Here is a 21,762-nt window from a genome sequence, read left to right on the forward strand (position 1 = left end):
TACACACCTTATTATACAGCCTATCTGCAGCCTATCAAGGAAGCTCTTCCAAAGCTGCTTGTCCAGTGGGCTTAATCACCTGCACTCACATGTCAACAGTCTGATTTCTGCATCAACTGTCACACTCGAGTTCTCTGCACAAAACAGTATTTGGTTTACCATTGGATGTTGTAAGTCCAGCAGAAGGTTTTATCTGTGTTTGTCTAAAAACACTTTAATCTGACATGCGACGAGAATGGGATTCGAACCCACGCGTGCAGAGCACAATGGATTAGCAGTCCATCGCCTTAACCACTCGGCCACCTCGTCAATTAAGCAAGGAAGGGCGACGCGACTTTGATCAGCAAAGACAGACCTACAGGATTTCTAGGTCACCTCGCAAGGCTTAATAAGAACACCTAGAATATCTCCTCTCTGAATTTAATATCCAAGTACCTTTGCAAGGGAATAAGCTTAAATGGTAAAGCACTATCTTTGTATGCAAGAAGTAGTGGGATCAATACCCACATTCTCCAAATGCCTCATGCCTCCCCTGACCTCGTCAAGCTGACGCGCAATCCTTTATCATACAGGCGATGCACTTCTGAGATGGCTTGTGAATATATCTTTTAATGGATACATAGGTTGGAGCTGCCAGGCAGGAGGTCTAGAGGAAGACCAAAGCGGAGATTTATGGATGTAGCAAGGGAGGACATGAAGTTAGTTGGTATGAGTGAAGCGGATGCAGACGACAGGGTTAGATGGACGCACGTGATTCGCTGTGGCGACCCCTGAAAGGGAACAGCCGAAAGGAAAAGAAGAAGCACTTCTGAGATGGCCGACGAATGTCAATACCGACAGTATTTCCATCCGTGTGTCTACACTCAAGCACAAGAACAGACTGCAGCCTATCAAGGAAGATTGTAACCAACTCTTCTAAGGCTGCAATTAAACACTTTGGAGATTCTCTTTGGCCAATAGGTGCACTCCATTAGCACCAAAACCTCATGCCACACCAACTGTTTGTTCCCTCCGACTGCTTCTGGCCTTGTCAATAAGGCCCGTGACTGTCAAGTATTCGGGCTCCACAATCTACAAACACAGAGGACATAAGGGGTAGATATTGAGAGTTTGTCCGGTACGTTTGCAAATTCTGCCCTGTGAACACAGGGAGGAAAAAAAGCTTGCAGGGGAATTAGCTCAAATGGTAGAGCGCTTGCTTAGCATGCAAGAGGTAGTGGGATCGATGCCAACATTCTCCACAATCCTTTGATTTCCTTTTTCCCATAAATGGATGAAACTGTTAAAAATTTTCAGCCTCCATATCCCACATGTGCAGATCACAATCAACTAGAATGGGAAATTGCCTGTCAGCAGTACAGCTAAAAAGGCGACCAGTTTGCCGTCTGATCAGCTAAACACATGGCAGCCAGTCAATGCATTTAGGCTTGTACACACAGTCAAAACGTTCTGCTGAAGTTCCAACCGAGTATCAGTGGGGGCGAACAGCCATTTCAGAAATTGCTGATTTCCTGGAACTTTTACACACTACCATATTTAGGGTTAACAGAGAATGGTTGGAAAAGAGAACATATCGAGTGAGTAGCAGTTTTGTGGGGGACTCTGCCTGCATGTGTCTCTACAGGCCTTGTATCTGTGGTTTCCTGTTCACTAGACGACATTAATGTGACACCTGAACCAAATGTTTTGTAGCCCCGGTGGGCAGAGCAGCTTGGAATACACACCTTATTATACAGACTATCTGCAGCCTATCAAGGAAGCTCTTCCAAAGCTGCTTGTCCAGTGGGCTTAATCACCTGCACTCACATGTCAACAGTCTGATTTCTGCATCAACTGTCACACTCGAGTTCTCTGCACAAAACAGTATTTGGTTTACCATTGGATGTTGTAAGTCCAGCAGAAGGTTTTATCTGTGTTTGTCTAAAAACACTTTAATCTGACATGCGACGAGAATGGGATTCGAACCCACGCGTGCAGAGCACAATGGATTAGCAGTCCATCGCCTTAACCACTCGGCCACCTCGTCAATTAAGCAAGGAAGGGCGACGCGACTTTGATCAGCAAAGACAGACCTACAGGATTTCTAGGTCACCTCGCAAGGCTTAATAAGAACACCTAGAATATCTCCTCTCTGAATTTAATATCCAAGTACCTTTGCAAGGGAATAAGCTTAAATGGTAAAGCACTATCTTTGTATGCAAGAAGTAGTGGGATCAATACCCACATTCTCCAAATGCCTCATGCCTCCCCTGACCTCGTCAAGCTGACGCGCAATCCTTTATCATACAGGCGATGCACTTCTGAGATGGCTTGTGAATATATCTTTTAATGGATACATAGGTTGGAGCTGCCAGGCAGGAGGTCTAGAGGAAGACCAAAGCGGAGATTTATGGATGTAGCAAGGGAGGACATGAAGTTAGTTGGTATGAGTGAAGCGGATGCAGACGACAGGGTTAGATGGACGCACGTGATTCGCTGTGGCGACCCCTGAAAGGGAACAGCCGAAAGGAAAAGAAGAAGCACTTCTGAGATGGCCGACGAATGTCAATACCGACAGTATTTCCATCCGTGTGTCTACACTCAAGCACAAGAACAGACTGCAGCCTATCAAGGAAGATTGTAACCAACTCTTCTAAGGCTGCAATTAAACACTTTGGAGATTCTCTTTGGCAAAAAGGTGCACTCCATTAGCACCAAAACCTCATGCCACACCAACTGTTTGTTCCCTCCGACTGCTTCTGGCCTTGTCAACAAGGCCCGTAACTGTCAAGTATTCGGGCTCCACAATCTACAAACACAGAGGACATAAGGGGTGGATATTGAGAGTTTGTCCGGTACGTTTGCAAATTCTGCCCTGTGAACACAGGGAGGAACAAAAGCTTGCAGCGGAATTATATCAAAAGGTAGAGCGCTAGCTTAGCATGCAAGAGGTAGTGGGATCGATGCCCACATTCTCCACAATCCTTTGATTTCCTTTTTCCCATAAATGGATGAAACTGTTAAAAAGTTTCAGCCTCCGTATCCCACATGTGCAGATCACAATCATTTAGAATGGGAAATTGCCTGTCAGGAGTACAGCTAAAAAGGCGACCAGTTTGCCGTCTGATCAGCTAAACACATGGCAGCCAGTCAATGCATTTAAGCTTGTACACACAGTCAAAACGTTCTGCTGAAGTTCCAACCGAGTATCAGTGGGGGCGAACAGCCATTTCAGAAATTGCTGATTTCCTGGAACTTTTACACACTACCATATTTAGGGTTAACAGAGGATGGTTGGAAAAGAGAACATATCCAGTGAGTAGCAGTTTTGTGGGGGACTCTGCCTGCATGTGTCTCCACAGGCCTTGTATCTGTGGTGTCCTGTTCACTAGACGACATTAATGTGACACCTGAACCAAATGTTTTGTAGCCCCGGTGGGCAGAGCAGCTTGGAATACACACCTTATTATACAGCCTATCTGCAGCCTATCAAGGAAGCTCTTCCAAAGCTGCTTGTCCAGTGGGCTTAATCACCTGCACTCACATGTCAACAGTCTGATTTCTGCATCAACTGTCACACTCGAGTTCTCTGCACAAAACAGTATTTGGTTTACCATTGGATGTTGTAAGTCCAGCAGAAGGTTTTATCTGTGTTTGTCTAAAAACACTTTAATCTGACATGCGACGAGGATGGGATTCGAACCCACGCGTGCAGAGCACAATGGATTAGCAGTCCATCGCCTTAACCACTCGGCCACCTCGTCAATTAAGCAAGGAAGGGCGACGAGACTTTGATCAGCAAAGACAGACCTACAGGATTTCTAGGTCACCTCGCAGGGTTTAATGAGAACACCTAGAATATCTCCTCTCTGAATTTAATATCCAAGTACCTTTGCAAGGGAATTAGCTTAAATGGTAAAGCACTATCTTTGTATGCAAGAAGTAGTGGGATCAATACACACATTCTCCAAATGCCTCATGCCTCCCCTGACCTCGTCAAGGTGACGCGTAATCCTTTATCATACAGGTGATGCACTTCTGAGATGGCTTGTGAATATATCTTTTAATGGATACATAGGTTGGAGCTGCCAGGCAGGAGGTCTAGAGGAAGACCAAAGCGGAGATTTATGGATGTAGCAAGGGAGGACATGAAGTTAGTTGGTATGAGTGAAGCGGATGCAGACGACAGGGTTAGATGGACGCACGTGATTCGCTGTGGCGACCCCTGAAAGGGAACAGCCGAAAGGAAAAGAAGAAGCACTTCTGAGATGGCCGACGAATGTCAATACCGACAGTATTTCCATCCGTGTGTCTACACTCAAGCACAAGAACAGACTGCAGCCTATCAAGGAAGATTGTAACCAACTCTTCTAAGGCTGCAATTAAACACTTTGGAGATTCTCTTTGGCAAAAAGGTGCACTCCATTAGCACCAAAACCTCATGCCACACCAACTGTTTGTTCCCTCCGACTGCTTCTGGCCTTGTCAACAAGGCCCGTAACTGTCAAGTATTCGGGCTCCACAATCTACAAACACAGAGGACATAAGGGGTGGATATTGAGAGTTTGTCCGGTACGTTTGCAAATTCTGCCCTGTGAACACAGGGAGGAACAAAAGCTTGCAGCGGAATTATATCAAAAGGTAGAGCGCTAGCTTAGCATGCAAGAGGTAGTGGGATCGATGCCCACATTCTCCACAATCCTTTGATTTCCTTTTTCCCATAAATGGATGAAACTGTTAAAAAGTTTCAGCCTCCGTATCCCACATGTGCAGATCACAATCATTTAGAATGGGAAATTGCCTGTCAGGAGTACAGCTAAAAAGGCGACCAGTTTGCCGTCTGATCAGCTAAACACATGGCAGCCAGTCAATGCATTTAAGCTTGTACACACAGTCAAAACGTTCTGCTGAAGTTCCAACCGAGTATCAGTGGGGGCGAACAGCCATTTCAGAAATTGCTGATTTCCTGGAACTTTTACACACTACCATATTTAGGGTTAACAGAGGATGGTTGGAAAAGAGAACATATCCAGTGAGTAGCAGTTTTGTGGGGGACTCTGCCTGCATGTGTCTCCACAGGCCTTGTATCTGTGGTGTCCTGTTCACTAGACGACATTAATGTGACACCTGAACCAAATGTTTTGTAGCCCCGGTGGGCAGAGCAGCTTGGAATACACACCTTATTATACAGCCTATCTGCAGCCTATCAAGGAAGCTCTTCCAAAGCTGCTTGTCCAGTGGGCTTAATCACCTGCACTCACATGTCAACAGTCTGATTTCTGCATCAACTGTCACACTCGAGTTCTCTGCACAAAACAGTATTTGGTTTACCATTGGATGTTGTAAGTCCAGCAGAAGGTTTTATCTGTGTTTGTCTAAAAACACTTTAATCTGACATGCGACGAGGATGGGATTCGAACCCACGCGTGCAGAGCACAATGGATTAGCAGTCCATCGCCTTAACCACTCGGCCACCTCGTCAATTAAGCAAGGAAGGGCGACGAGACTTTGATCAGCAAAGACAGACCTACAGGATTTCTAGGTCACCTCGCAGGGTTTAATGAGAACACCTAGAATATCTCCTCTCTGAATTTAATATCCAAGTACCTTTGCAAGGGAATTAGCTTAAATGGTAAAGCACTATCTTTGTATGCAAGAAGTAGTGGGATCAATACACACATTCTCCAAATGCCTCATGCCTCCCCTGACCTCGTCAAGGTGACGCGTAATCCTTTATCATACAGGTGATGCACTTCTGAGATGGCTTGTGAATATATCTTTTAATGGATACATAGGTTGGAGCTGCCAGGCAGGAGGTCTAGAGGAAGACCAAAGCGGAGATTTATGGATGTAGCAAGGGAGGACATGAAGTTAGTTGGTATGAGTGAAGCGGATGCAGACGACAGGGTTAGATGGACGCACGTGATTCGCTGTGGCGACCCCTGAAAGGGAACAGCCGAAAGGAAAAGAAGAAGCACTTCTGAGATGGCCGACGAATGTCAATCCCGACAGTATTTCCATCCGTGTGTCTACACTCAAGCACAAGAACAGACTGCAGCCTATCAAGGAAGATTGTAACCAACTCTTCTAAGGCTGCAATTAAACACTTTGGAGATTCTCTTTGGCAAAAAGGTGCACTCCATTAGCACCAAATCCTCATGCCACACCAACTGTTTGTTCCCTCCGACTGCTTCTGGCCTTGTCAACAAGGCCCGTGACTGTCAAGTATTCGGGCTCCACAATCTACAAACACAGAGGACATAAGGGGTAGATATTGAGAGTTTGTCCGGTACGTTTGCAAATTCTGCCCTGTGAACACAGGGAGGAAAAAAAGCTTGCAGGGGAATTAGCTCAAATGGTAGAGCGCTTGCTTAGCATGCAAGAGGTAGTGGGATCGATGCCAACATTCTCCACAATCCTTTGATTTCCTTTTTCCCATAAATGGATGAAACTGTTAAAAATTTTCAGCCTCCATATCCCACATGTGCAGATCACAATCAACTAGAATGGGAAATTGCCTGTCAGCAGTACAGCTAAAAAGGCGACCAGTTTGCCGTCTGATCAGCTAAACACATGGCAGCCAGTCAATGCATTTAGGCTTGTACACACAGTCAAAACGTTCTGCTGAAGTTCCAACCGAGTATCAGTGGGGGCGAACAGCCATTTCAGAAATTGCTGATTTCCTGGAACTTTTACACACTACCATATTTAGGGTTAACAGAGAATGGTTGGAAAAGAGAACATATCGAGTGAGTAGCAGTTTTGTGGGGGACTCTGCCTGCATGTGTCTCTACAGGCCTTGTATCTGTGGTTTCCTGTTCACTAGACGACATTAATGTGACACCTGAACCAAATGTTTTGTAGCCCCGGTGGGCAGAGCAGCTTGGAATACACACCTTATTATACAGCCTATCTGCAGCCTATCAAGGAAGCTCTTCCAAAGCTGCTTGTCCAGTGGGCTTAATCACCTGCACTCACATGTCAACAGTCTGATTTCTGCATCAACTGTCACACTCGAGTTCTCTGCACAAAACAGTATTTGGTTTACCATTGGATGTTGTAAGTCCAGCAGAAGGTTTTATCTGTGTTTGTCTAAAAACACTTTAATCTGACATGCGACGAGGATGGGATTCGAACCCACGCGTGCAGAGCACAATGGATTAGCAGTCCATCGCCTTAACCACTCGGCCACCTCGTCAATTAAGCAAGGAAGGGCGACGCGACTTTGATCAGCAAAGACAGACCTACAGGATTTCTAGGTCACCTCGCAAGGCTTAATAAGAACACCTAGAATATCTCCTCTCTGAATTTAATATCCAAGTACCTTTGCAAGGGAATAAGCTTAAATGGTAAAGCACTATCTTTGTATGCAAGGAGTAGTGGGATCAATACCCACATTCTCCAAATGCCTCATGCCTCCCCTGACCTCGTCAAGCTGACGCGCAATCCTTTATCATACAGGCGATGCACTTCTGAGATGGCTTGTGAATATATCTTTTAATGGATACATAGGTTGGAGCTGCCAGGCAGGAGGTCTAGAGGAAGACCAAAGCGGAGATTTATGGATGTAGCAAGGGAGGACATGAAGTTAGTTGGTATGAGTGAAGCGGATGCAGACGACAGGGTTAGATGGACGCACGTGATTCGCTGTGGCGACCCCTGAAAGGGAACAGCCGAAAGGAAAAGAAGAAGCACTTCTGAGATGGCCGACGAATGTCAATCCCGACAGTATTTCCATCCGTGTGTCTACACTCAAGCACAAGAACAGACTGCAGCCTATCAAGGAAGATTGTAACCAACTCTTCTAAGGCTGCAATTAAACACTTTGGAGATTCTCTTTGGCAAAAAGGTGCACTCCATTAGCACCAAAACCTCATGCCACACCAACTGTTTGTTCCCTCCGACTGCTTCTGGCCTTGTCAACAAGGCCCGTGACTGTCAAGTATTCGGGCTCCACAATCTACAAACACAGAGGACATAAGGGGTAGATATTGAGAGTTTGTCCGGTACGTTTGCAAATTCTGCCCTGTGAACACAGGGAGGAAAAAAAGCTTGCAGGGGAATTAGCTCAAATGGTAGAGCGCTTGCTTAGCATGCAAGAGGTAGTGGGATCGATGCCAACATTCTCCACAATCCTTTGATTTCCTTTTTCCCATAAATGGATGAAACTGTTAAAAAGTTTCAGCCTCCATATCCCACATGTGCAGATCACAATCAACTAGAATGGGAAATTGCCTGTCAGCAGTACAGCTAAAAAGGCGACCAGTTTGCCGTCTGATCAGCTAAACACATGGCAGCCAGTCAATGCATTTAGGCTTGTACACACAGTCAAAACGTTCTGCTGAAGTTCCAACCGAGTATCAGTGGGGGCAAACAGCCATTTCAGAAATTGCTGATTTCCTGGAACTTTTACACACTACCATATTTAGGGTTAACAGAGAATGGTTGGAAAAGAGAACATATCGAGTGAGTAGCAGTTTTGTGGGGGACTCTGCCTGCATGTGTCTCTACAGGCCTTGTATCTGTGGTTTCCTGTTCACTAGACGACATTAATGTGACACCTGAACCAAATGTTTTGTAGCCCCGGTGGGCAGAGCAGCTTGGAATACACACCTTATCTTACAGCCTATCTGCAGCCTATCAAGGAAGCTCTTCCAAAGCTGCTTGTCCAGTGGGCTTAATCACCTGCACTCACATGTCAACAGTCTGATTTCTGCATCAACTGTCACACTCGAGTTCTCTGCACAAAACAGTATTTGGTTTACCATTGGATGTTGTAAGTCCAGCAGAAGGTTTTATCTGTGTTTGTCTAAAAACACTTTAATCTGACATGCGACAAGGATGGGATTCAAACCCACGCGTGCAGAGCACAATGGATTAGCAGTCCATCGCCTTAACCACTCGGCCACCTCGTCAATTAAGCAAGGAAGGGCGACGCGACTTTGATCAGCAAAGACAGACCTACAGGATTTCTAGGTCACCTCGCAGGGCTTAATAAGAACACCTAGAATATCTCCTCTCTGAATTTAATATCCAAGTACCTTTGCAAGGGAATTAGCTTAAATGGTAAAGCACTAGCTTTGTATGCAAGAAGTAGTGGGATCAATACCCACATTCTCCAAATGCCTCATGCCTCCCCTGACCTCGTCAAGCTGACGCGCAATCCTTTATCATACAGGCGATGCACTTCTGAGATGGCTTGTGAATATATCTTTAGATGGATACATAGGTTGGAGCTGCCAGGCAGGAGGTCTAGAGGAAGACCAAAGCGGAGATTTATGGATGTAGTAAGGGAGGACATGAAGTTAGTTGGTATGAGTGAAGAGGATGCAGAGGACAGGGTTAGATGGACGCACGTGATTCGCTGTGGCGACCCCTGAAAGGGAACAGCCGAAAGGAAAAGAAGAAGCACTTCTGAGATGGCCGACGAATGTCAATCCTGACAGTATTTCCATCCGTGTGTCTACACTCAAGCACAAGAACAGACTGCAGCCTATCAAGGAAGATTGTAACCAACTCTTCTAAGGCTGCAATTAAACACTTTGGAGATTCTCTTTGGCAAAAAGGTGCACTCCATTAGCACCAAACCCTCATGCCACACCAACTGTTTGTTCCCTCCGACTGCTTCTGGCCTTGTCAACAAAGCCCGTGACTGTCAAGTATTCGGGCTCCACAATCTACAAACACAGAGGACATAAGGGGTGGATATTGAGAGTTTGTCCGGTACGTTTGCAAATTCTGCCCTGTGAACACAGGGAGGAAAAAAAGCTTGCAGGGGAATTAGCTCAAATGGTAGAGCGCTTGCTTAGCATGCAAGAGGTAGTGGGATCGATGCCAATCTATCTTTGTATGCAAGAAGTAGTGGGATCAATACCCCCATCTCCAAATGCCTCATGCCTCCCCTGACCTCGTCAAGCTGACGCGCAATCCTTTATCATACAGGCGATGCACTTCTGAGATGGCTTGTGAATATATCTTTAGATGGATACATAGGTTGGAGCTGCCAGGCAGGAGGTCTAGAGGAAGACCAAAGCGGAGATTTATGGATGTAGCAAGGGAGGACATGAAGTTAGTTGGTATGAGTGAAGCAGATGCAGACGACAGGGTTAGATGGACGCACGTGATTCGCTGTGGCGACCCCTGAAAGGGAACAGCCGAAAGGAAAAGAAGAAGCACTTCTGAGATGGCCGACGAATGTCAATACCGACAGTATTTCCATCCGTGTGTCTACACTCAAGCACAAGAACAGACTGCAGCCTATCAAGGAAGATTGTAACCAACTCTTCTAAGGCTGCAATTAAACACTTTGGAGATTCTCTTTGGCAAAAAGGTGCACTCCATTAGCACCAAAACCTCATGCCACACCAACTGTTTGTTCCCTCCGACTGCTTCTGGCCTTGTCAACAAGGCCCGTGACTGTCAAGTATTCGGGCTCCACAATCTACAAACACAGAGGACATAAGGGGTGGATATTGAGAGTTTGTCCGGTACGTTTGCAAATTCTGCCCTGTGAACACAGGGAGGAACAAAAGCTTGCAGGGGAATTAGCTCAGATGGTAGAGTGCTTGCTTAGCATGCAAGAGGTAGTGGGATTGATGCCCACATTCTCCACAATCGTTTGATTTCCTTTTTCCCATAAATGGATGAAACTGTTAAAAAGTTTCAGCCTCCATATCCCACATGTGCAGATCACAATCAATTAGAATGGGAAATTGCCTGTCAGCAGTACAGCTAAAAAGGCGACCAGTTTGCCGTCTGATCAGCTAAACACATGGCAGCCAGTCAATGCATTTAGGCTTGTACACACAGTCAAAACGTTCTGCTGAAGTTCCAACCGAGTATCAGTGGGGGCGATCAGCCATTTCAGAAATTGCTGATTTCCTGGAACTTTTACACACTACCAAATTTAGGTTTAACAGAGAATGTTTGGAAAAGAGAACATATCCACTGAGTAGCAGTTTTGTGTGGGACCCTGCCTGCATGTGTCTCCACAGGCCTTGTATCTGTGGTGTCCTGTTCACTAGACGACATTAATGTGACACCTGAACCAAATGTTTTGTAGCCCCGGTGGGCAGAGCAGCATGGAATACACACCTTATTATACAGCCTATCTGCAGCCTATCAAGGAAGCTCTTCCAAAGCTGCTTGTCCAGTGAGCTTAATCACCTGCACTCACATGTCAACAGTCTGATTTCTGCATCAACTGTCACACTCGAGTTCTCTGCACAAAACAGTATTTGGTTTACCATTGGATGTTGTAAGTCCAGCAGAAGGTTTTATCTGTGTTTGTCTAAAAACACTTTAATCTGACATGCGACAAGGATGGGATTCTAACCCACGCGTGCAGAGCACAATGGATTAGCAGTCCATCGCCTTAACCACTCGGCCACCTCGTCAATTAAGCAAGGAAGGGCGACGAGACTTTGATCAGCAAAGACAGACCTACAGGATTTCTAGGTCACCTCGCAGGGTTTAATAAGAACACCTAGAATATCTCCTCTCTGAATTTAATATCCAAGTACCTTTGCAAGGGAATTAGCTTAAATGGTAAAGCACTAGCTTTGTATGCAAGAAGTACTGGGATCAATACCCACATTCTCCAAATGCCTCATGCCTCCCCTGACCTCGTCAAGGTGACGCGCAATCCTTTATCATACAGGCGATGCACTTCTGAGATGGCTTGTGAATATATCTTTAGATGGATACATAGGTTGGAGCTGCAAGGCAGGAGGTCTAGAGGAAGACCAAAGCGGAGATTTATGGATGTAGTAAGGGAGGACATGAAGTTAGTTGGTATGAGTGAAGAGGATGCAGAGGACAGGGTTAGATGGAGGCACATGATTCGCTGTGGCGACCCCTGAAAGGGAACAGCCGAAAGGAAAAGAAGAAGCACTTCTGAGATGGCCGACGAATGTCAATCCTGACAGAATTTCCATCCGTGTGTCTACACTCAAGCACAAGAACAGACTGCGGCCTATCAAGGAAGATTGTAGCCAACTCTTCTAAGGCTGCAATTAAACACTTTGGAGATTCTCTTTGGCCAAAAGGTGCACTCCATTAGCACCAAAACCTCATGCCACACCAACTGTTTGTTCCCTCCGACTGCTTCTGGCCTTGTCAACAAGGCCCGTGACTGTCAAGTATTCGGGCTCCACAATCTACAAACACAGAGGACATAAGGGGTGGATATTGAGAGTTTGTCCGGTACGTTTGCAAATTCTGCCCTGTGAACACAGGGAGGAAAAAAAGCTTGCAGGGGAATTAGCTCAGATGGTAGAGCGCTTGCTTAGCATGCAAGAGGTAGTGGGATTGATGCCCACATTCTCCACAATCGTTTGATTTCCTTTTTCCCATAAATGGATGAAACTGTTAAAAAGTTTCAGCCTCCATATCCCACATGTGCAGATCACAATCAATTAGAATGGGAAATTGCCTGTCAGCAGTACAGCTAAAAAGGCGACCAGTTTGCCGTCTGATCAGCTAAACACATGGCAGCCAGTCAATGCATTTAGGCTTGTACACACAGTCAAAACGTTCTGCTGAAGTTCCAACCGAGTATCAGTGGGGGCGATCAGCCATTTCAGAAATTACTGATTTCCTTGAACTTTTACACACTACCATATTCAGGGTTAACAGAGAATGGTTGGAAAAGAGAACATATCCAGTGAGTAGCAGTTTTGTTGGGGGACTCTGCCTGCATGTGTCTCTACAGGCCTTGTATCTGTGGTGTCCTGTTCACTAGACGACATTAATGTGACACCTGAACGAAATGTTTTGTAGCCCCGGTGGGCAGAGCAGCATGGAATACACACCTTATTATACAGCCTATCTGCAGCCTATCAAGGAAGCTCTTCCAAAGCTGCTTGTCCAGTGAGCTTAATCACCTGCACTCACATGTCAACAGTCTGATTTCTGCATCAACTGTCACACTCGAGTTCTCTGCACAAAACAGTATTTGGTTTACCATTGGATGTTGTAAGTCCAGCAGAAGGTTTTATCTGTGTTTGTCTAAAAGCACTTTAATCTGACATGCGACGAGGATGGGATTCGAACCCACGCGTGCAGAGCACAATGGATTAGCAGTCCATCGCCTTAACCACTCGGCCACCTCGTCAATTAAGCAAGGAAGGGCGACGAGACTTTGATCAGCAAAGACAGACCTACAGGATTTCTATGTCACCTCGCAGGGTTTAATAAGAACACCTAGAATATCTCCTCTCTGAATTTAATATTCAAGTACCTTTGCAAGGGAATTAGCTTAAATGGTAAATCACTAGCTTTGTATGCAAGAAGTAGTGGGATCAATACCCACATTCTCCAAATGCCTCATGCCTCCCCTGACCTCGTCAAGGTGACGCGCAATCCTTTATCATACAGGCGATGCACTTCTGAGATGGCTTGTGAATATATCTTTAGATGGATACATAGGTTGGAGCTGCCAGGCAGGAGGTCTAGAGGAAGACCAAAGCGGAGATTTATGGATGTAGTAAGGGAGGACATGAAGTTAGTTGGTATGAGTGAAGAGGATGCAGAGGACAGGGTTAGATGGACGCACATGATTCGCTGTGGCGACCCCTGAAAGGGAACAGCCGAAAGGAAAAGAAGAAGCACTTCTGAGATGGCCGACGAATGTCAATCCTGACAGTATTTCCATCCGTGTGTCTACACTCAAGCACAAGAACAGACTGCAGCCTATCAAGGAAGATTGTAGCCAACTCTTCTAAGGCTGCAATTAAACACTTTGGAGATTCTCTTTGGCAAAAAGGTGCAATCCATTAGCACCAAAACCTCATGCCACACCAACTGTTTGTTCCCTCCGACTGCTTCTGGCCTTGTCAACAAGGCCCGTGACTGTCAAGTATTCGGGCTCCACAATCTACAAACACAGAGGACATAAGGGGTAGATATTGAGAGTTTGTCCGGTACGCTGTGAACACAGGGAGGAAAAAAAGCTTGCAGGGGAATTAGCTCAAATGGTAGAGCGCTTGCTTAGCATGCAAGAGGTAGTGGGATCAATGCCCACATTCTCCACAATCGTTTGATTTCCTTTTTCCCATAAATGGATGAAACTGTTAAAAAGTTTCAGCCTCCATATCCCACATGTGCAGATCACAATCAATTAGAATGGGAAATTGCCTGTCAGCAGTACAGCTAAAAAGGCGACCAGTTTGCCGTCTGATCAGCTAAACACATGGCAGCCAGTCAATGCATTTAGGCTTGTACACACAGTCAAAACGTTCTGCTGAAGTTCCAACTGAGTATCAGTGGGGGCGATCAGCCATTTCAGAAATTGCTGATTTCCTGGAACTTTTACACACTACCATATTTAGGGTTAACAGAGAATGGTTGGAAAAGAGAACATATCCAGTGAGTAGCAGTTTTGTGGGGGACTCTGCCTGCATGTGTCTCTACAGGCCTTGGATCTGTGGTGTCCTGTTCACTAGATGACATTAATGTGACACCTGAACCAAATGTTTTGTAGCCCCGGTGGGCAGAGCAGCATGGAATACACACCTTATTATACAGCCTATCTGCAGCCTATCAAGGAAGCTCTTCCAAAGCTGCTTGTCCAGTGAGCTTAATCACCTGCACTCACATGTCAACAGTCTGATTTCTGCATCAACTGTCACACTCGAGTTCTCTGCACAAAACAGTATTTGGTTTACCGTTGGATGTTGTAAGTCCAGCAGAAGGTTTTATCTGTGTTTGTCTAAAAACACTTTAATCTGACATGCGACAAGGATGTGATTCGAACCCACGCGTGCAGAGCACAATGGATTAGCAGTCCATCGCCTTAACCACTCGGCCACCTCGTCAATTAAGCAAGGAAGGGCGACGAGACTTTCATCAGCAAAGACAGACCTACAGGATTTCTAGGTCACCTCGCAGGGTTTAATAAGAACACCTAGAATATCTCCTCTCTGAATTTAATATCCAAGTACCTTTGCAAGGGAATTAGCTTAAATGGTAAAGCACTAGCTTTGTATGCAAGAAGTACTGGGATCAATACCCACATTCTCCAAATGCCTCATGCCTCCCCTGACCTCGTCAAGGTGACGCGCAATCCTTTATCATACAGGCGATGCACTTCTGAGATGGCTTGTGAATATATCTTTAGATGGATACATAGGTTGGAGCTGCCAGGCAGGAGGTCTAGAGGAAGACCAAAGCGGAGATTTATGGATGTAGTAAGGGAGGACATGAAGTTAGTTGGTATGAGTGAAGAGGATGCAGAGGACAGGGTTAGATGGAGGCACATGATTCGCTGTGGCGACCCCTGAAAGGGAACAGCCGAAAGGAAAAAAAGAAGCACTTCTGAGATGGCCGACGAATGTCAATCCTGACAGTATTTCCATCCGTGTGTCTACACTCAAGCACAAGAACAGACTGCAGCCTATCAAGGAAGATTGTAGCCAACTCTTCTAAGGCTGCAATTAAACACTTTGGAGATTCTCTTTGGCAAAAAGGTGCACTCCATTAGCACCAAATCCTCATGCCACACCAACTGTTTGTTCCCTCCGACTGCTTCTGGCCTTGTCAACAAGGCCCGTGACTGTCAAGTATTCGGGCTCCACAATCTACAAACACAGAGGACATAAGGGGTGGATATTGAGAGTTTGTCCGGTACGCTGTGAACACAGGGAGGAAAAAAAGCTTGCAGGGGAATTAGCTGAAATGGTAGAGCGCTTGCTTAGCATGCAAGAGGTAGTGGGATCGATGCCCACATTTTCCACAATCATTTGATTTCCTTTTTCCCATAAATGGATGAAACTGTTAAAAAGTTTCAGCCTCCATATCCCACATGTGCAGATCACAATCAATTAGAATGGGAAATTGCCTGTCAGCAGTACAGCTAAAAAGGCGACCAGTTTGCCGTTTGATCAGCTAAACACATGGCAGCCAGTCAATGCATTTAGGCTTGTACACACAGTCAAAACGTTCTGCTGAAGTTCCAACCGAGTATCAGTGGGGGCGATCAGCCATTTCAGAAATTGCTGATTTCCTGGAACTTTTACACACTACCAAATTTAGGTTTAACAGAGAATGGTTGGAAAAGAGACCATATCCACTGAGTAGCAGTTTTGTGTGGGACCCTGCCTGCATGTGTCTCCACAGGCCTTGTATCTGTGGTGTCCTGTTCACTAGACGACATTAATGTGACACCTGAACCAAATGTTTTGTAGCCCCGGTGGGCAGAGCAGCATGGAATACACACCTTATTATACAGCCTATCTGCAGCCTATCAAGGAAGCTCTTCCAAAGCTGCTTGTCCAGTGAGCTTAATCAGCTGCACTCACATGTCAACAGTCTGATTTCTGCATCAACTGTCACACTCGAGTTCTCTGCACAAAACAGTATTTGGTTTACCATTGGATGTTGTAAGTCCAGCAGAAGGTTTTATCTGTGTTTGTCTAAAAACACTTTAATCTGACATGCGACAAGGATGGGATTCGAACCCACGCGTGCAAAGCACAATGGATTAGCAGTCCATCGCCTTAACCACTCGGCCACCTCGTCAATTAAGCAAGGAAGGGCGACGAGACTTTGATCAGCAAAGACAGACCTACAGGATTTCTATGTCACCTCGCAGGGTTTAATAAGAACACCTAGAATATCTCCTCTCTGAATTTAATATTCAAGTACCTTTGCAAGGGAATTAGCTTAAATGGTAAAGCACTAGCTTTGTATGCAAGAAGTAGTGGGATCAATACCCACATTCTCCAAATGCCTCATGCCTCCCCTGACCTCGTCAAGGTGACGCGCAATCCTTTATCATACAGGCGATGCACTTCTGAGATGGCTTGTGAATATATCTTTAGATGGATACATAGGTTGGAGCTGCCAGGCAGGAGGTCTAGAGGAAGACCAAAGCGGAGATTTATGGATGTAGTAAGGGAGGACATGAAGTTAGTTGGTATGAGTGAAGAGGATGCAGAGGACAGGGTTAGATGGACGCACATGATTCGCTGTGGCGACCCCTGAAAGGGAACAGCCGAAAGGAAAAGAAGAAGCACTTCTGAGATGGCCGACGAATGTCAATCTTGACAGTATTTCCATCCGTGTGTCTACACTCAAGCACAAGAACAGACTGCAGCCTATCAAGGAAGATTGTAGCCAACTCTTCTAAGGCTGCAATTAAACACTTTGGAGATTCTCTTTGGCAAAAAGGTGCACTCCATTAGCACCAAAACCTCATGCCACACCAACTGTTTGTTCCCTCCGACTGCTTCTGGCCTTGTCAACAAGGCCCGTGACTGTCAAGTATTCGGGCTCCACAATCTACAAACACAGAGGACATAAGGGGTGGATATTGAGAGTTTGTCCGGTACGCTGTGAACACAGGGAGGAAAAAAAGCTTGCAGGGGAATTAGCTGAAATGGTAGAGCGCTTGCTTAGCATGCAAGAGGTAGTGGGATCGATGCCCACATTCTCCACAATCGTTTGATTTCCTTTTTCCCATAAATGGATGAAACTGTTAAAAAGTTTCAGCCTCCATATCCCACATGTGCAGATCACAATCAATTAGAATGGGAAATTGCCTGTCAGCAGTACAGCTAAAAAGGCGACCAGTTTGCCGTCTGATCAGCTAAACACATGGCAGCCAGTCAATGCATTTAGGCTTGTACACACAGTCAAAACGTTCTGCTGAAGTTCCAACCGAGTATCAGTGGGGGCGATCAGCCATTTCAGAAATTGCTGATTTCATGGAACTTTTACACACTACCATATTTAGGGTTAACAGAGAATGGTTGGAAAAGAGAACATATCCACTGAGTAGCAGTTTTGTGGGGGACTCTGCCTGCATGTGTCTCTACAGGCCTTGTATCTGTGGTGTCCTGTTCACTAAACGACATTAATGTGACACCTGAACCAAATGTTTTGTAGCCCCGGTGGGCAGAGCAGCATGGAATACACACATTATTATACAGCCTATCTGCAGCCTATCAAGGAAGCTCTTCCAAAGCTGCTTGTCCAGTGAGCTTAATCACCTGCACTCACATGTCAACAGTCTGATTTCTGCATCAACTGTCACACTCGAGTTCTCTGCACAAAACAGTATTTGGTTTACCATTGGATGTTGTAAGTCCAGCAGAAGGTTTTATCTGTGTTTGTCTAAAAACACTTTAATCTGACATGCGACGAGGATGGGATTCGAACCCACGCGTGCAGAGCACAATGGATTAGCAGTCCATCGCCTTAACCACTCGGCCACCTCGTCAATTAAGCAAGGAAGGGCGACGAGACTTTGATCAGCAAAGATAGACCTACAGGATTTCTATGTCACCTCGCAGGGTTTAATAAGAACACCTAGAATATCTCCTCTCTGAATTTAATATTCAAGTACCTTTGCAAGGGAATTAGCTTAAATGGTAAATCACTAGCTTTGTATGCAAGAAGTAGTGGGATCAATACCCACATTCTCCAAATGCCTCATGCCTCCCCTGACCTCGTCAAGGTGACGCGCAATCCTTTATCATACAGGCGATGCACTTCTGAGATGGCTTGTGAATATATCTTTAGATGGATACATAGGTTGGAGCTGCCAGGCAGGAGGTCTAGAGGAAGACCAAAGCGGAGATTTATGGATGTAGTAAGGGAGGACATGAAGTTAGTTGGTATGAGTGAAGAGGATGCAGAGGACAGGGTTAGATGGACGCACATGATTCGCTGTGGCGACCCCTGAAAGGGAACAGCCGAAAGGAAAAGAAGAAGCACTTCTGAGATGGCCGACGAATGTCAATCCTGACAGTATTTCCATCCGTGTGTCTACACTCAAGCACAAGAACAGACTGCAGCCTATCAAGGAAGATTGTAGCCAACTCTTCTAAGGCTGCAATTAAACACTTTGGAGATTCTCTTTGGCAAAAAGGTGCAATCCATTAGCACCAAAACCTCATGCCACACCAACTGTTTGTTCCCTCCGACTGCTTCTGGCCTTGTCAACAAGGCCCGTGACTGTCAAGTATTCGGGCTCCACAATCTACAAACACAGAGGACATAAGGGGTAGATATTGAGAGTTTGTCCGGTACGCTGTGAACACAGGGAGGAAAAAAAGCTTGCAGGGGAATTAGCTCAAATGGTAGAGCGCTTGCTTAGCATGCAAGAGGTAGTGGGATCAATGCCCACATTCTCCACAATCGTTTGATTTCCTTTTTCCCATAAATGGATGAAACTGTTAAAAAGTTTCAGCCTCCATATCCCACATGTGCAGATCACAATCAATTAGAATGGGAAATTGCCTGTCAGCAGTACAGCTAAAAAGGCGACCAGTTTGCCGTCTGATCAGCTAAACACATGGCAGCCAGTCAATGCATTTAGGCTTGTACACACAGTCAAAACGTTCTGCTGAAGTTCCAACCGAGTATCAGTGGGGGCAATCAGCCATTTCAGAAATTGCTGATTTCCTGGAACTTTTACACACTACCATATTTAGGGTTAACAGAGAATGGTTGGAAAAGAGAACATATCCAGTGACTAGCAGTTTTGTGGGGGACTCTGCCTGCATGTTTCTCTACAGGCCTTGTATCTGTGGTGTCCTGTTCACTAGACGACATTAATGTGACACCTGAACCAAATGTTTTGTAGCCCCGGTGGGCAGAGCAGCATGGAATACATACCTTATTATAAAGCCTATCTGCAGCCTATCAAGGAAGCTCTTCCAAAGCTGCTTGTCCAGTGAGCTTAATCACCTGCACTCACATGTCAACAGTCTGATTTCTGCATCAACTGTCACACTCGAGTTCTCTGCACAAAACAGTATTTGGTTTACCATTGGATGTTGTAAGTCCAGCAGAAGGTTTTATCTGTGTTTGTCTAAAAGCACTTTAATCTGACATGCGACGAGGATGGGATTCGAACCCACGCGTGCAGAGCACAATGGATTAGCAGTCCATCGCCTTAACCACTCGGCCACCTCGTCAATTAAGCAAGGAAGGGCGACGAGACTTTGATCAGCAAAGACAGACCTACAGGATTTCTATGTCACCTCGCAGGGTTTAATAAGAACACCTAGAATATCTCCTCTCTGAATTTAATATTCAAGTACCTTTGCAAGGGAATTAGCTTAAATGGTAAATCACTAGCTTTGTATGCAAGAAGTAGTGGGATCAATACCCACATTCTCCAAATGCCTCATGCCTCCCCTGACCTCGTCAAGGTGACGCGCAATCCTTTATCATACAGGCGATGCACTTCTGAGATGGCTTGTGAATATATCTTTAGATGGATACATAGGTTGGAGCTTCCAGGCAGGAGGTCTAGAGGAAGACCAAAGCGGAGATTTATGGATGTAGTAAGGGAGGACATGAAGTTAGTTGGTATGAGTGAAGAGGATGCAGAGGACAGGGTTAGATGGACGCACATGATTCGCTGTGGCGACCCCTGAAAGGGAACAGCCGAAAGGAAAAGAAGAAGCACTTCTGAGATGGCCGACGAATGTCAATCCTGACAGTATTTCCATCCGTGTGTCTACACTCAAGCACAAGAACAGACTGCAGCCTATCAAGGAAGATTGTAGCCAACTCTTCTAAGGCTGCAATTAAACACTTTGGAGATTCTCTTTGGCAAAAAGGTGCAATCCATTAGCACCAAAACCTCATGCCACACCAACTGTTTGTTCCCTCCGACTGCTTCTGGCCTTGTCAACAAGGCCCGTGACTGTCAAGTATTCGGGCTCCACAATCTACAAACACAGAGGACATAAGGGGTAGATATTGAGAGTTTGTCCGGTACGCTGTGAACACAGGGAGGAAAAAAAGCTTGCAGGGGAATTAGCTCAAATGGTAGAGCGCTTGCTTAGCATGCAAGAGGTAGTGGGATCAATGCCCACATTCTCCACAATCGTTTGATTTCCTTTTTCCCATAAATGGATGAAACTGTTAAAAAGTTTCAGCCTCCATATCCCACATGTGCAGATCACAATCAATTAGAATGGGAAATTGCCTGTCAGCAGTACAGCTAAAAAGGCGACCAGTTTGCCGTCTGATCAGCTAAACACATGGCAGCCAGTCAATGCATTTAGGCTTGTACACACAGTCAAAACGTTCTGCTGAAGTTCCAACCGAGTATCAGTGGGGGCAATCAGCCATTTCAGAAATTGCTGATTTCCTGGAACTTTTACACACTACCATATTTAGGGTTAACAGAGAATGGTTGGAAAAGAGAACATATCCAGTGAGTAGCAGTTTTGTGGGGGACTCTGCCTGCATGTTTCTCTACAGGCCTTGTATCTGTGGTGTCCTGTTCACTAGACGACATTAATGTGACACCTTAACCAAATGTTTTGTAGCCCCGGTGGGCAGAGCAGCATGGAATACACACCTTATTATATAGCCTATCTGCAGCCTATCAAGGAAGCTCTTCCAAAGCTGCTTGTCCAGTGAGCTTAATCACCTGCACTCACATGTCAACAGTCTGATTTCTGCATCAACTGTCACACTCGAGTTCTCTGCACAAAACAGTATTTGGTTTACCATTGGATGTTGTAAGTCCAGCAGAAGGTTTTATCTGTGTTTGTCTAAAAACACTTTAATCTGACATGCGACGAGGATGGGATTCGAACCCACGCGTGCAGAGCACAATGGATTAGCAGTCCATCGCCTTAACCACTCGGCCACCTCGTCAATTAAGCAAGGAAGGGCGAAGAGACTTTCATCAGCAAAGACAGACCTACAGGATTTCTAGGTCACCTCGCAGGGTTTAATAAGAACACCTAGAATATCTCCTCTCTGAATTTAATATCCAAGTACCTTTGCAAGGGAATTAGCTTAAATGGTAAAGCA

At 45.6% G+C, this 21,762-nt stretch overlaps 17 non-coding genes across 17 annotated transcripts; 4 read left to right on the top strand and 13 right to left on the bottom strand.

Moving 5' to 3' along the window:
- Nucleotides 1-227: 227 nt before the first annotated feature.
- trnas-gcu (transfer RNA serine (anticodon GCU)) lies at nucleotides 228-309 on the bottom strand. The gene has a single exon. It is a non-coding gene; the product is annotated as a tRNA-Ser (tRNA).
- Nucleotides 310-1,944: 1,635 nt separating this feature from the next.
- Nucleotides 1,945-2,026, bottom strand: trnas-gcu (transfer RNA serine (anticodon GCU)). The gene has a single exon. It is a non-coding gene; the product is annotated as a tRNA-Ser (tRNA).
- A 1,635-nt stretch (nucleotides 2,027-3,661) lies between these two features.
- On the bottom strand, nucleotides 3,662-3,743 carry trnas-gcu (transfer RNA serine (anticodon GCU)). Its single transcript has one exon. It is a non-coding gene; the product is annotated as a tRNA-Ser (tRNA).
- Nucleotides 3,744-5,378: 1,635 nt separating this feature from the next.
- trnas-gcu (transfer RNA serine (anticodon GCU)) lies at nucleotides 5,379-5,460 on the bottom strand. Its single transcript has one exon. It is a non-coding gene; the product is annotated as a tRNA-Ser (tRNA).
- Nucleotides 5,461-7,095: 1,635 nt separating this feature from the next.
- trnas-gcu (transfer RNA serine (anticodon GCU)) lies at nucleotides 7,096-7,177 on the bottom strand. Its single transcript has one exon. It is a non-coding gene; the product is annotated as a tRNA-Ser (tRNA).
- Nucleotides 7,178-8,812: 1,635 nt separating this feature from the next.
- On the bottom strand, nucleotides 8,813-8,894 carry trnas-gcu (transfer RNA serine (anticodon GCU)). Its single transcript has one exon. It is a non-coding gene; the product is annotated as a tRNA-Ser (tRNA).
- Nucleotides 8,895-11,293: 2,399 nt separating this feature from the next.
- trnas-gcu (transfer RNA serine (anticodon GCU)) lies at nucleotides 11,294-11,375 on the bottom strand. The gene has a single exon. It is a non-coding gene; the product is annotated as a tRNA-Ser (tRNA).
- Nucleotides 11,376-12,234: 859 nt separating this feature from the next.
- Nucleotides 12,235-12,307, top strand: trnaa-agc (transfer RNA alanine (anticodon AGC)). Its single transcript has one exon. It is a non-coding gene; the product is annotated as a tRNA-Ala (tRNA).
- A 704-nt stretch (nucleotides 12,308-13,011) lies between these two features.
- On the bottom strand, nucleotides 13,012-13,093 carry trnas-gcu (transfer RNA serine (anticodon GCU)). The gene has a single exon. It is a non-coding gene; the product is annotated as a tRNA-Ser (tRNA).
- Nucleotides 13,094-13,937: 844 nt separating this feature from the next.
- Nucleotides 13,938-14,010, top strand: trnaa-agc (transfer RNA alanine (anticodon AGC)). The gene has a single exon. It is a non-coding gene; the product is annotated as a tRNA-Ala (tRNA).
- A 703-nt stretch (nucleotides 14,011-14,713) lies between these two features.
- trnas-gcu (transfer RNA serine (anticodon GCU)) lies at nucleotides 14,714-14,795 on the bottom strand. Its single transcript has one exon. It is a non-coding gene; the product is annotated as a tRNA-Ser (tRNA).
- A 1,620-nt stretch (nucleotides 14,796-16,415) lies between these two features.
- trnas-gcu (transfer RNA serine (anticodon GCU)) lies at nucleotides 16,416-16,497 on the bottom strand. Its single transcript has one exon. It is a non-coding gene; the product is annotated as a tRNA-Ser (tRNA).
- Nucleotides 16,498-18,117: 1,620 nt separating this feature from the next.
- Nucleotides 18,118-18,199, bottom strand: trnas-gcu (transfer RNA serine (anticodon GCU)). The gene has a single exon. It is a non-coding gene; the product is annotated as a tRNA-Ser (tRNA).
- An 844-nt stretch (nucleotides 18,200-19,043) lies between these two features.
- Nucleotides 19,044-19,116, top strand: trnaa-agc (transfer RNA alanine (anticodon AGC)). Its single transcript has one exon. It is a non-coding gene; the product is annotated as a tRNA-Ala (tRNA).
- A 703-nt stretch (nucleotides 19,117-19,819) lies between these two features.
- Nucleotides 19,820-19,901, bottom strand: trnas-gcu (transfer RNA serine (anticodon GCU)). Its single transcript has one exon. It is a non-coding gene; the product is annotated as a tRNA-Ser (tRNA).
- An 844-nt stretch (nucleotides 19,902-20,745) lies between these two features.
- trnaa-agc (transfer RNA alanine (anticodon AGC)) lies at nucleotides 20,746-20,818 on the top strand. Its single transcript has one exon. It is a non-coding gene; the product is annotated as a tRNA-Ala (tRNA).
- A 703-nt stretch (nucleotides 20,819-21,521) lies between these two features.
- trnas-gcu (transfer RNA serine (anticodon GCU)) lies at nucleotides 21,522-21,603 on the bottom strand. Its single transcript has one exon. It is a non-coding gene; the product is annotated as a tRNA-Ser (tRNA).
- Nucleotides 21,604-21,762: the final 159 nt, after the last annotated feature.

Source organism: Channa argus, unplaced genomic scaffold (assembly GCF_033026475.1).
Source record: "Channa argus isolate prfri unplaced genomic scaffold, Channa argus male v1.0 Contig127, whole genome shotgun sequence".
Taxonomy (NCBI): domain Eukaryota; kingdom Metazoa; phylum Chordata; class Actinopteri; order Anabantiformes; family Channidae; genus Channa; species Channa argus.